The 15211-nt window shown below is 35.4% G+C and overlaps 1 pseudogene across 1 annotated transcript; it reads right to left on the bottom strand.

Annotated features, from left to right (window-relative positions):
- Positions 1 to 13457: 13457 nt before the first annotated feature.
- On the bottom strand, positions 13458 to 15206 carry LOC101569630 (annotated as a pseudogene). Its single transcript, XR_001117177.2, has one exon. The product of XR_001117177.2 is annotated as a ribose-phosphate pyrophosphokinase 1 pseudogene (transcript).
- Between the last annotated feature and the right edge of the window lie 5 nt (positions 15207 to 15211).

Below are 15211 nucleotides of genomic sequence, written 5' to 3'. Positions count from 1 at the left end.
GCATAGAAAAGCAGTTCATGGTAGGTAGAAGGATGGTAGGTAGAAGGCAACAAAGCAGCGAAGTAATAAACAGCAAGTATAAAGCCACAACAGCAGCCATTTCCCTGTTCTTTATATTCTATCCAAGGTACACACCCTTAAAGCGGTAGCACTCACACCCAGAGTAGACCCTCCCTATATACTCACCCAGAATTATGCCAAACCAAGCAGTGGACTGATATGTAATCACATACCCTTGATCTCAGCAGCATACTTGAGATTGAGCTACCTTTGAAAAACCTCACCTATGAGTGCATGAGACTTTAGGGGGCCATCCAGACACAAACTGTAACACTGGACTGATTAACAAGCTCTAATATTTAATTAGTTTGCATAATTTTTAAAACTTTAATTGGATTTCCTCAGACATTTTCTAATCTTTGCCTATTTGCCGACGTGTAAATGTGAGGGATAATGGAACTAGTTTGGCAAGTTTTTGCCTAATTTTGTACCTGGAATAAGATGATAGATCTGGGATATTTAGTTAGGGAAACTTCAGAACTAAGAGCCTTTACTTTTTCCTCTCTAGTCCCCCCCCCCCTTTTTTTTAAACAGAGAAAGTCTTCAGCTTCACAGAGCAGAAATGGATGGCTCTAGAATCCATAGTGCTTCCATTTATTCAATCTGTTTTTCATGTGGTTTCCATTGTTAACTTTGCAGAAAACTTTCACTCTCTAGATTCTCTCTTTTCAAAATGAAAAAGCACATCTCATTTGTTATATCAGTTCTGAGGATGAAATCTTGCTATCCTACTGATTCTTAGGTTAAGTTTTTAGAAAATCCTTATTTGATCTCATTACCTCACCCTTATAGATGAGGTATTGATATCACCGATTTACTTTTTAGAGTTTAGCGATATAAATTTTGTTGGCACTTATTTTGTATTTCTATCATTTTTTACTTAGTTGTTGATACCTTATCCTTTTCAATTATTTTCCTTTTCTTGAGCAGCCAGTTTTTAAATAATATTTATTCTCTCTCTCTCTCTCTCTCTCTCTCTCTCTCTCTTTCTCTCTCTCTGTCTGTCTGTCTTTACTCTTGGTGCAGTTTTGTCTGAAATCAAAATTCTTTAGGTCTCATTAAAGATAATTCCTGTGATGATAAATCCAACAGGCAATTTGGTCATTGAATTATTTGATCTTTCTGAAGATTGTTTTATTTTCCAATTAGTTTGTCTATAACTTCTCTAAAAGTGCTAGGTTTTTCTTACTATTCTTTTAGATAGTATCATTTAAGACTGCTAATATTAACATATCATATATCTATGTACATACAGAACATAATATATATTTGTCTTAGTTGTTCTTCTCTTCTTGCTGGGAAAAATACCTGACACCCAAAATTAAGGAAGGAAAAGTTTATTTAGCTCACAGTGTGTGCAGATTTCGGTTCCTATTTAGCTGGCTCCAAGGAGGAGTGACACATGGCACTGAGAGCAACTGTTCATGGCAGAGGCAAGGAGCAAGAGAACAAAAGGGAGTAGCAGCAACAATGGCTACAGAGAGCAAGTCTCTCTCCTTTAAGTTGCATTTAGGCGATCCACCCCAGGCTAGGTATAGTACTCACACCCATAATCCCAGCAGCATTTACAACCATAATCCCAGCAGTGCTCTCACTCATAATCTCAGTGGATCATGGGTTAATCATAAACTCTAGAATCTGCCCCATGACTACATAGGCTTTGGGGGGACAACTAGACACAAGCCATAACAATATTCATTTAATTGTATGTGTGTATGTTTGTATATGTGAGCTCAAGCATACATACATATGGAAATGTATACATACCCATGAAACACACCAAGTCATTCTATAGTATAGGTTGTATACAACCTGTTGAGAAAGTTGTCCTGTGGTGATGATTTCTCCCTTTCAATTTTGTGAGGTCCTAGAAAATATCCCCAGAAGATTATGTGTTCTTTTGCTTTTCTTCATATCATATGGTACAGCTGACAGTGCTCAGTTAGCCATTGATTCCTTGCTTTTTAAAAAGTGACTCACTTCTTCAGTTTAAATTTCAGATTAATGAAATACTAAGTGGCTGAGTCAGAAATTTTTGGCAGCCAGAATAATGTCCTCTTTGTAATGGAATGGTTGACAGTATTATATAAAAGATAATAACTCTGTTTTCTTACTTGTTGCCTTATTATAGTTTCTACCACAATGATGATCAGACATTTAAACTGACAATTTATTGAAAATGTTAAAATGATATCATATGAGACCTTTTAGACTATAATCTCAAATGTGATTTAAAATAAAATATTACAGAAATTTTACAGACTGGCAGAATTCAATTTTTAGTGTGTTGAAAAGCAGATAGAAAAAAATGCCAGAATGATTAATAGTATTATAATAGCTGATCCTTTTAGGCCAGATCTGTCAGATTCCAGACTGGTAACTGTTGAGCTGCTGTGTGGGACAGAACTTAGAAGATAGGTCAAGTGTTTATTTTAAAGAAAGAATAGAAATAATGATCTCAGAAAATTCTATTTTTAAAATTTTTTTAATGTAATTTAGTACGGGGTCTACAGGGTTTCACTACGCAGATAGGACTCATAGTGATCTTCACGTTCTCAGCCTCACAAACGCTGGGATTACAGGCCTGTGCCACCACACCCAATCTCAGCTGCCATCTCAGTGTACCCCTGGGGTGGGGCCAGCACAGAAAATTCTTTAAAATTATCGAAAACAGAAATATTTATTTGCATACCTATTTTAAAGAACATGTTTTTTAAAAAGCTGTTTTATTGTTTTTCAATGAAGTGGTTATATACACAAAAGGTATACAGAACCATAAAATTATGTCAGTGAAAAAATTCAGTTATTTATCTGAGTTACTGTATTAAGTATGGCTCCTTGTACATCTGCAGTTTCATAAATCTTAACTCTCAGAGTCTGAGGTATTTAGGTTTTACATGTAGGGTCCATTGTACAGCAGAGAGGGTAAGTCTGTGCAGTGTACCCAGTGGTTATCTGTTGCTAGGAAAATCACCACTCCAGTTTCTCCTTTTAAGAACTTTGTATCACGAGTTTGTGTGTTTATTTGGCAAAAGAATACAGGGCATAAATATGAAGTTCCCCATTAGATCATGTAAGAACTATCTGACGATATCCTTCCTTCTCTTCCTAAACTTCATTTTGCTGTAGTTATGCTGTTCCTGGTATTTGTTAAGTACTATATGTTCTCTTTTCAAGACTGTCTCATTTGCCTCTTCCACCTTAAATATTGTACCCCTGTTATCTGCAGTGCTTAATTCCTCATTTTCTTTATGAATAGCTCATATATCATTTCACAGTGTGTACTGCTGCCAGTCTATTTAAATACAATTGTTAATTTCATTTGCATCTATCATTTGTCTGCCCCTCCTAGTTCCATAATTGTAGGTACTTTGTTTCATTTGTTGTCACATAATCAAAAACTAGAGTAGTGTCTGCTTAATATGTAGAATGTGTTTAGTAAATCATATGTTGAATGAAGTATGAGGATAATATGAGAACATTGATTTATAAAGATAAGTGTTCTACAGTATAAGCTGTAGCTTTAGTGCCTATTCAATAGAATTAATTTTGTTTTCTTAAAAATCGTTATGAATTACTATATATTTTGGGAAGGACAGCATACAGAAATCCAGCTAATAAAAGTCATTCACTTGAAGCACTTTTCTATGAGGCCTCAACAGAATCTCCCATTAGCAACCAATGTGAGCTCCTGTGGTTTTCAGCTTTTACAAATTTCTGGACTCTGCAGTTTTGGCGTAAGACTAGGCACTTAGCCATAATTTGATAGTAAGTTACTCATTAGTGTCCTTAGCTTATTATATTTACTTATTATTAATAAGGTGCAACTTGAGATAATTAACAGAAAAGTTGAAGTATTCTTTGTCAGCATAGAAAAAGAATGAAAATTTTACATATACAACTTTCTGAACACACACACACACACACACACACACACACACACACCCCACACATGCATTCCCCAATAACATGGCTGTGAAAATATTAGTAGTAAAAATGGTGATGACAGTTCTTGTTTGCTGAATTCTCACTGTGTGCCTGCATTGGTCCTTATAGGTGTTGTTTCTCAGAGTGTGTCACCATTAGTGGGAAGGAAAGACTTCCAAGTTAGAGAGCAAGAAGACATTTATATGCTTAAACAGAAGAGGCAGTGTAGAAAGTTCCTATCCTTAAGGAAATTGTAAAGTTACGATCTAAAGATGGAAGTGAAATAAGCATAATAAATAGTGATAATTCCCTCATGTAAGAACTCAAAAGAAGAAATAAAAGTTGAAAGGTATAACACAGTTAAATGGAAAGTGAGAACCTAAGGATTAAACAATGAAGAGAGAAAAAGTAGAAAACTTAGGAAACATGGCAGGGGCAAAACCATACATTTATGTAAACAAGATGGTTAAGGCAATAGTCCTAAGAATTTCCATGAGGTTTTTGAAAATAGTAGTTAATGCGTAAAATTCTCACCCTGACCAACTCTATATGCTGATATCTGTCAACTAAGCAACTACACTGAAGATAGCAATATGTAACACTAAAATAATGCTTGAAATACCTATCATTTTTGTCTTCTAAATGTATACTGCTTCTAATGTCATATCAATTATTGCTATACTCTCTTTAAAGTAAATATTTGTTTAAAAATGTAATAAAAGAAAACAAGAGACAAGGAAAAATGTCATAGGATTGTCCTGCTACAATGTTATATATGGTTTGATTTCTAAATTTCTGTGTAAAAATGTGTAATTTTTTTTCATATTCTATAGGGATTTAAAGTTTAGAATATCCACGATTGTTGGAAAATAGCAGTTCCATGTTATGTCTAAGGCATTTGATATTCACATAGACAGTGATGTTAAGCTCAATTGCCTCTGTTACAGGGAATAATATTAAGCCTCTCTTCTGGATGGTTAACAACTAAAGTTTGCATACCAAAAATTAGAGAAAAAGAAGGGCTACAAGGGTAGACAATATTTTGGCCCTATCCCTTCAAGGTCAGTGAAGACTCAGGACATAAAAGAACCTCTGCTGTGAAATTCTATAACCCAGGGGTGTCCCAAATTTTCTGGTCAAGATTATGGGGCCACAGAGGAAAGTAACCGACAATATATAGTGTGCCTAAGGAGAGTCACCTAGAGAGAAAAAATTCTCTCAGGCTTTTGCAGAGAACAAATTGGTCAAGCAATGGCCATGACTCATCCAGAAGACTGACATTGACAAAAGATCTACAAGCTGCTCTACATGGTTTCAGGGTAAATCCTGAGGGTATTTGACTGACCTTGTCAGGTACAAAAGTTACATTTTTATTTACATAGGTCTTGCTTTAATTTGGTCTTAACCTTCCAGCAGAAAAGTATAACCACGAGGTATAAAAAGTAATGCCATATTAGGATGCTGAGTTATAAAAAGCTCAAGTCAACAACTTCTGGCGACTGCCAGTTCTGCTGATAACCCACTACTATTATGGGCTATTAGACTATATGGGGTTATTTTGCTGAATTCAAGTACCTGCAGTATTTGAACTGGCGTCAAGTATGAAAAGGTCCTTTAAAAACTTCTCCAAATACAGCTTCTCTAACAGCAATGGAACACCCATCTCAGACAAAACAAAACAAAAAAGGGGGATATAAATAAAAGACTATTTTTTAGTGAAAAAATATGTATATACAAAATAATTAGGATAGATATATAGCTACTATCTCTTAGTTCAATGGGATGAGAGATTTGTACTAACATTGTTTAGACAAGAGGTCATGTCTGCATCTTCTACTGTGAATAACTACTATGACGACAATAATATGCAATGTATTAATTATTATAACTCTCCTACCTAAGAAAATAAAGAAGAAATACTTGTTATTAAAAATAGTGGTAATTGCAAGAACACAATGAAACAAACACAAAACACATCCATAACAAGGACTTAGGTGACAGAAACATAACCTACGCATGACCGACATTTAATGTGTAACAAGAATGTGTTCAGGTGATTTTTCTTTCAAAGCAATCCTATTAAGTCAATAAACCTAAGGATTTTTACTTTTCTTGACAAGTGTTTAATTTCTAGTGTGACTGATAAAACAGAAAAATAAAAAAAAATACTTGGAAAACCGGGTAGAATTGGTAAGATAAACAACGAATAAATGATATGAAAAAGACTCAAATTGCTTTAAGAATAATCAGACTCATAAAATTCAGTCTTACCAGCTAAATAGAGGGGTCAGTCTAAGCTAACCAAAGAAGTGATCCTCATTTGTTGAGTTTCTAGAATAAAACAAAAAACATTTAGCAACTAGCATTTGGCAGCAGTGAAATGAAATGGAAGGTGTCCAGTTTACCTGAATACTCTCTCATCAAGAGAAATGTATTGGTATTCTTTGAGAGTTTCTGGAGAGTTCATTTGCTTGTATGTGGTTTGACAGAACGTGCTTTTTTTTTCCTAATCTGGAAAGCAATTCCTGAGGGAGTTAAAATAGTTTGAGAAATTCATTGTGTAATTTATTTTTGTTCCCAATGTACCTTTATATATAAAATGGCTTGCATGCATAGTTAATATTATAATAATAAGGCAGAAAATAGACAGTTTTTTAGAACCCATTTTCATCTATCACTGAAGACATGCATAAAGAAATAATCGCCAATTTATGCATTTTCTAAATATTTAGTGTGTCATGAATGGCTGATTTGAGTTTAAATAATTATGTTTTTATTACCAGTGAGTTACAAATACAGCAAATAAATGAGCAAGAAAGTGATTTTGTGATTGACTTAGCTAAAAGATATGGAACTTTTAATTTAAATTCTCAAATTTCATAGTGCTAATCTGTGTCTACTTGATGTTACTTATAAAGCAAAGAGAAAAAATGCCATAATATATCTTGTGAAATAAATATAAAGTGTTACCAAATGAAACGAAGCAAACAAATTATTTAAAGTCTTTATGTTTGAGTTTTTATCCTCCAGTCTTTCTACCATTTTGAAACTTAAAGTTTCAGAAACGTTTCACTGATCTCTATTGCCACTGTTGTCTCCTCTGCCAGGATTGGTTCCTTCTGGTAAATACTCTCATAGCACTTTTAACTTGCCTTCTTTCAGTCAGTCCCCTTGCAATTGGTTTAATATCTCCCATGGACCTTTCTCTAAATGCCTAAAAGCCAGGAGTTATGTCAGTCTTGTTAACAACTGTTGTGGCTATATCAAGAAGTGTGCCCAAAGCCTCATGTGCTTACGTATGTGGCTTTTGGGAGAAACTGGATCATGTATGGTATTGGATCATGGATGTGTGGTGCCGCCTTGGGTCAATGATGGGTTCAGCATAGTTCTGGGTGTATATGACAAATTTAGTGAAGAGCATGGGCCCATCCTCTGTATGGGTCACCAACAAAAAGACTTATAAGCTGGATAGAATAAAAAAAGAAAGAAAAAGGAAGTCTCATTGCTTCCTGCTTGTGATGCCATGAACTCTTTCTCCTCTGTTATGCCCTGATCTGGAGCTAGCTGAGTGTGGACTGAAACTTCTACATGCTGTGATCCAAAATAAAATACTCCTTTAATCTGCGGGTGTTGAGTAATTTGTCCGAGGAATGAGCAAGTAACTAAGATGATAATCTAAAGTAAAATGTTGCAGCAGAATACATACCATATAGTTTTGTTTTTTTGTTTTTGTTTTTGTTTTTGAACCAGGAACTAAATTCAGGCCTTTGCACTTCCCACACAAGCATTTATTCTACTAAGCTATTTCCCCAGCCCAAAACCTTATTTTTTTATTTTTTATTTTTTGGTGGAACTAGGGATTGAACTCAGGCCCTTGCTGAGCCATAGAAAACCCACTACTATTATGGACTACTAGACTATACTGGGATATTTTGCTGAATTCAGGCACCTATAATATTTAAATGACAGTGGGATACCCTTCTCTGACAAAACTAAACAAAACAAGGGGATGCAAATGAGCAACCATTTTGTATCTGTATATTCAAAATATTTACAATAGATATACAGCTACACTCTCTTAATTCAATGAATAGAAAGATTTGTTTTAACAGGGTTTGTGGACAGGATATCATGTCTGCATCATGTACAATGAATAACCACTAAGACAACAATATGCAATGTATTAAGTATTGAAAATGTCCTACTAACTGGTTGTGAAACTGTCACATTGCTATTTGCTTCTCAATAAAATTATTATAAAAAATAAAAAATACATAAAGTAAAATGTATTGCTTCATCTGTTCTTTAGTCTCTTTGACCACTGTTCATCATAGCAACAAACACTTTTCTTTCTTTCATAATCTCTTGCATTTCTTTCTTTCTTATGCCTTTTCAGCAAAACTGCTTGAAATGATGACCCATATTGTTCATCTTTAATTTCTCTTCATTTCCTTTCTGACTCACTGTAATTACCCAGAAGTTTTCTGAAAATGCTTTTATCAAGGTTATTAATAAGTGCCAGTGGATATCTCTCAGTTGCCTGTCCATGTCATGGGCACTATCACCCCATACTGTGTCAATTAAATGTGCTACAACTTGTAAGTATTTATATCAGACTTCTTGTACAAAAGATCTACTGGCAATTTTACAAGTTTCTTAGGGTGGCCATTCAAAAAATACCACATATTTGATGCTTAAATAAAAGAAATTTTTTTCTCTGATAGATTTGGTGACTGCAAATTTGGATTTAAGGTGTTTGGAATCAAATTGCCTCCAAAGGCTCTGGAAAGAGAAGAGCCTTCCCTATTTCTTCTGTATTCTGGTGGCTTAGGCATCCATGTGTAAGCCTTCATCATCACATGAGCTTCTTTTGCCTTCATCATCACATGAGCTTCTTTTCTTTGTGTGTGTCTTTCTTCTGTGTGTCTTTTACCACAATGTCAATTGTCATTAGACTTTGAACCTCTTAGCTAACACAGGAGGATGACATCTCAAGAGAATTGCATTGCAAAAACCCTTATTCCTTTAAAGCTCACTTCAGAGTTCCAGGGATTAGGTTGTAAGCACAGCTGGAAGGGCCACGATAGTAAAAATTCCCATGTTCAGCATTTTTGTTCATAGTAGAAATGTGCTATGATAGTCTAATCAGGATGCTGATTTAACATAATGTTAAAAATTGTAATGTTTATTCAGTAAGCTGTTATTCACTACTCTATCTCATATGCATCAGGCACCATTCTAGCTAGGACCTGGAGGAAAAATGATATACAATCCTAGTTTCATGGATCTACCTTCTAGTTGTGGAAGAAACAGAATATCCATTGGTTCAAATATACTTAGTTAAAGTAAATGAATCAGTAAATTTTCTAAGCTCATAGAAATCATTTTAAATTTGTAATTAAGCTGCTAAAAGTCATCGTTTGTCAAATCTAGAACAGAAGTAATATAAAAGAATCATTTCTTGCTCTTTCACTCTCTGACTATATATGAGATGATTTTCTCTTATGTGCTAAAGCAAGAGAAAAGAACAAAGCACCCAAAGTCTGCTTAAATTTATATTTATCTGTTGATGAGTAATGCAAAGTTATTCATTTGGTGTTATTTGCAAACTTTCAGAATAAATAAGAAAATAATAGTATGATGAATCTAGTTTTCTTCATGAATATTTTATTTTAGCTATATTATTAGTTTAATTAATGTAAATATATGCTATTTGCTACCTATATAATGAAGCCAATTTTATACTAAATTCTGTTGTTTCGTAAAACCTCTATTTTTATCTTTTTTTTTAAAAAGGACTTAATTGTGTTCTTATTTTCCTGGCTCTGAGCTATGTCTATATTGTTCTTATTAGCGTAGTGCACCTAGATACTCCAGCCCATTAACCTTTCATCAACCATCAGCCTGTGTCATGATTGAATACTTTCTTAGATGCACATTCTACTAAACAATAAGTTCTTTCAGATGAGTGGCTATGTCTTTCAGTTTTGTTTTCCTAAGTCCTTAATACAGTGTATGATATGGATACTGCAAAAATTAAATTTTGTCAGCTTTTAGCTTGGTAACTATGAGAAGCAGGATTGCTTTGATGCTGCCCTAACCTGTGTTATGGGACTGTCAGAGACTGAATACTTCTTTGCCAATCTAACTAACTCAGTGACCTTGCATGTGAAAAATGACAGCAACAACAGTATGACAATGACAATGAAGGACCCAAGAGGTTATTTTATATGAAGGACACAATGCCTGTGCTGAGCATACTGTTAGCATGTACCTAAGTATAAGTAGGCATCCAGTAAATCTTCAGTTATATATAACTGTTTTTCATTTTAATATTGTAATTTTAAACATGTATCCTGACACTGCAGTGGATTTTCAGTCTTACAAATAGCTATTAATTGAAACACATGGTAGTTTTAATTTGGCAGGACCCAAGACTTAAAATTATAAGCAACTTAATTATTAGGAAGTATAATTAACAGCTCAAATCTTGAAGGCCATTAGCTATGGTATTTTGGTGACTTGACTTAGAATAATTAGCTACATGAAGCATACATCTTTATAAAAAGTAAATGGTGATATTTTCTAAGCTTCCTCACAAGCTACTTTGTGAATGGATGTCATCCTTAACTTTTCCATTTTTATATGTCATATCTGGTAATTCACTATGTTTTAAGAATGGTTTTCTCATTAACTATTTCTTATATGATTCTCTTCTCTCAGATGATTAAAAAATTCTTCATTCATCATTTTGAAAAACTAAAGTTATAAAATTTAAGAAATAAAAACAGTACATATATAAGATTTTTGCATTTCTATTACTGTACATAAAAATTTTAATGAAATTTTTGGATGAAAACTTCCATTTAAAATATTCAATTTTTATTTTTTAAAATTATAATTATTGAGAAATAAAGTTTTAATTATATTCTGAGTATAGTCTAGGAGTATATACATATACAGATGTATACCACCTCTCACTGCACACACTCCTGTATTTATATTGAGTCATGCTTAAGATCTTAGGCTCCAGAAGCGATAGCCCTGGATTGGATTATGAACTCTTCTACTTATAGGTGGGTGACTCTTAGTAGAATAATCTTTCTGTGCCTCAAGTTTCTTCCTTTCTGTATGTAAAATAAGGATAAAAATATTATTTGCTAATAGCACTGTGGTGAAAATTGAATGAGTTGATTCATTTAAAGTAGTTAAAATAGTGCCAAACTCTAAGATATAACTGAATTAATATTAGTTCTTCAATTGTTAAGTACAAAAGGGATGAGGTCTTTCTGTTTCTTTTTTTCTTTCGTTCATTCGTTCTTTCTTTTGTTCTTTTTATTGTTGTTGCTATTGTTTGGGAGGGCAGCACAGACAAGTCATAGATGTAGTAGGTAATGAGTGCTGGTAAGGTGAGTTAGAGACAATGGTCTAGTCTTTCTCTTTCTTTCTTTTTTTCTTTCATTCATTCGTTCTTTCTTTCATTCTTTTTATTGTTGTTGCTATTGTTTGGGAGGGCAGCACAGACAAGTCATAGAAGTAGTAGGTAATGAGTGCTGGTAAGGTGAGTTAGAGACAATAGTCTAATCCCAAGTCCTAGATGTTCCACTCTAAGACTTCCAAAGCGGAGATCACCTCTGAGAATGTTGCAGTCTTTCCACATTTCTAGAACTTTATCCTACAAAGGATAGGTGTTGAAAATAATAAAAAGATTTTGTACTGAATCCTAAATTTGAACCCATCTCTTTTATGTACATGAGTCTTATCAATAATGATAATAATAATGGTTCCTCTATTACGTGTGCTCTGAGCACTAAATGAGATGATACAACTAATATACTTTGAACATTAACTGACTAGTAGTAGTTGTTCTATAAAAATTAGCCACTTTAAATTTGGAACAGAGGAATGATATGATCCAATCTGCATAGATTTTCTTAATCTCAATAAAGGAAAATACTTGAACTTCCGTGTGATAACATAGAGAGAATGATACGTTTGTGGAAGATTATGATTCATGTGTATCTAGCATTTGAGCTACCTATTCATGAAGCTGGCCTGGCTCCATGAATGTGACAGAGAACAGGCCATCACAGAAGTTGTGGTTGCTGGTTCTGAGCCCCACCATACCTTTAGGCCTCTTTTGAGTAGCTCAGAAGCTGGCAGCATAAGTAGGACAATGTACAGAGTCACAGAAAAAATTAGCTCTATTTTATAGGTGTTCTTTGTATAGATTAGAAAACGTTATTTACATCTCTTGGAGCACTTGACCCTGTAGCAGGCGACATGGCTTTGGGAGCTGAGACCAGAACTCTCTCCCCCTCTGGGCCAGATATCCTTGGGCAGGGTACAAACAACCTGGGCAACTACATTTGTGTCCTGGTCAGGGGGTACTTGTGATAAGCATAGGTTTGCTGCAGCTGAAAATATGTTCATTAGTTGTGTCTCTCTGTCTCTGATTTGGAGTAGTCTTATGATTTTTTTGATAAATAAGAGTGTGATGGAAGTAACGCTAGACCTTATTTTTACTTTCTTGGAATTCAACTTTGGAATCAATAGGTAAAAGGAAGGCCTAGTGGAGGATAAGGAGTCATTTGGAAGAGAAATAAGTGTCCTCACTGACAGCCAGAACTTCCTGGCAGCTACATCATTATGAGTGATCCTAGCAAGATCAGATCAAACACCTAGTCACAGAACTGATGATCCTTATGATCTTAAGCAATAGTAACTGCATTTTGTTTAAGTCTTAAGTTTTGAGATAGTGTATCACAACAATGGTAGATAAATGATATACCCAAAGGGAAAGGACAGACATAATTCTCTCTAAGATTCATCTCCAGTAACTATATTCCCTCAGGTTTCAATATAATTTCTAATGATAAAACACTGAGTCAGAACATCTCCCTTTGATGAACAGAGATGTTATTGCCTTATATAGATCAGTTCAGTCTACAGGAACAAAAACATCGATTACAAAAGGTTTCCAGGATAGTTTCTGTTATTCATGTGGCCTAGAATTGTCTGCTGGCTTATTACTGCCTTTCTGGTTACTGCATGCCTTATACAGACTATAACAAAAGATTCAAAAATAATAAATATGAATAACTGCTATGTTCCTACATGGTTCCCATTGAGATATCACTGAGTGCTCTGTTACAGTGTTGATAGTAATGTATGTATCTGTAAAGGAGTAACTATTAAAAAGCACTAGCTAAATTAGAAACCCATATGCAATGAGGCAGTAGAAAATATTACAGGAAAGGTAAGTTGGGAGAGTGGAAATGATTGAAACATAATATAGTAATGTCATGGTGAAACCTATTAATTTGTACAGGTTAATGGCAGTTAATTTTTATAATAAAAAGTATATCAGGAATCTGAAGAATTTTTTATATATATTCATTTTTTTATTGAGAAGTAAATATGAATGAGACAGTTTCACAGCTGATTAATAGGACAGTTTTTTTTTTTCACACACACATACTTTATTAGTTTTCATCTACAAGAGACAACATGTATCTTTTTAACAGAAATCTCAGGTCATGAGGCAAAATGGATCCAAGGAAGAAAGATGAAAATTAAATACTTAAATTAATCAAAAGGCACTATATGATACCACCTAAAACCTACTACCATGATGGTAGCAGGTAAAGGAAGATTAAGCCACAGCAAATTATCTAATGTGAATGTTGACAGTGATAAAGCAGGAAGCAAGCCATTTGGGCGTGAGGGGATATTGGCTGTGGGTAAAGCCATGTAGAAAGGAACAGGTAGGAGAATCCAAGCTACACAGACAAGCAGATGACAATGGGTCAGGCTTCTTCCTCCCAAGAGACATTTGCCAACTGCCTATCCCCTGCCCCACCTTGAAGACCCCACCCAACAGCTGCTCGAGCTGAGCCCCTCCACTCCTGCCAGACTCCTGCACTACTGGGACTAAATTTGGGACTGCCCAAGGCTTTTGGTAATTCAGGACTAAACTTAGAGAACTGGCCACACATGGGCTGGCTCTGTGGCCAGCTGTTCTGAACAAAGAGCAACCCTAAAGTATCCACCTGCCAAGGAGGCTGAGCTTCCAAAATCACATTCAAACAGCTTTAAAACAAGTTGTTTTTGTTTATTTTTGTACCGGGAATCAAACTCAGGACCTCACACTTGCCAGGGCAGGTGTTGTGCTGCTGAGCTACATCCCTGGCTAAACAATAATCTCAAAAAAAGTTTGCAATTCTGCAGGAACTGAGCTCTAGTTAATGCTGCAAGGCTCGCAAAACCATCAAGGCAGAATGAGGCAATACAGATAGGAAATCCCAGCAGTCTCAATCTGGCTTGTCCCAATTTAGGATAAACTCTAATAATGTACCTAATGTGGGATGTGGAGAGCTAAGAGCAAGCTGGGTCTTCCAAATTTGTCATAGAATATCAACGGAAAACAGGGGGTGGGTTCACTTTATGTTTAAAAAACTCTAGAAGTTACTCCGTTATAAAGGGACATGACTGAACAGGTAGGAAACAGACTCCCCATTGTGGGTTCTCCTGATGGCTTCTGCGAGGATCATGGAGATGTCAATCACCTGTATCTTGGAGCAGTGCTTCATCTTATCCTCCTGAGGTATGGTATTGGTGACTACTACTGCTTCAAAGCATGCATTGTTGATACGAGAAATGGCTGGGCCAGAAAAGATTCCATGAGTCAAGATTGCATAGACTCTGGTTGCGCCAGCTGAGAGAAGTTTGTCAGCTGCGTGGCAGATCGTGCCACAAGTGTCAGCCATATCATCTACAAGGATAGCCACCCTATCCTTCACATCTCCCACCAGCACCATGCGGTCCACTTCATTGGCCTTCTTCCGCTCTTTGTGAATCAAAGCAAAGTCTACATTCAACCGATCTGCAATGGAGGTAACTCTCTTGGCTCCACCAGCATCAGGTGAGACAATTGTACAATTCCTCCATTCAGAGATATTCTCTCTAATCCACTTCAGGACAGCTGGCTCTGCATACAAGTTGTCCACTGGAATATCAAAAAAGCCCTGAATCTGAGAAGCATGTAGATCCATGGTGATAATGTGGTCTGCACCTGCTACAGACAGCATATTTGCAACAAGTTTGGCTGAGATTGGAGCTCGGCTCTTATCCTTCTTATCCTGCCGGGCATAAGGGAAGCACGGGATGACTGCAGTGACTCGGCTGGCTGAAGCAATCTTGCAGGCATTAATCATGATCAAAA

Source organism: Octodon degus, unplaced genomic scaffold (genome assembly GCF_000260255.1).
Source record: "Octodon degus isolate 3935 unplaced genomic scaffold, OctDeg1.0 scaffold00073, whole genome shotgun sequence".
NCBI classification, from domain to species: domain Eukaryota; kingdom Metazoa; phylum Chordata; class Mammalia; order Rodentia; family Octodontidae; genus Octodon; species Octodon degus.
Note: the sequence above shows the minus strand (reverse complement) of the source record. Positions and strands in the feature narration are given on the sequence as shown.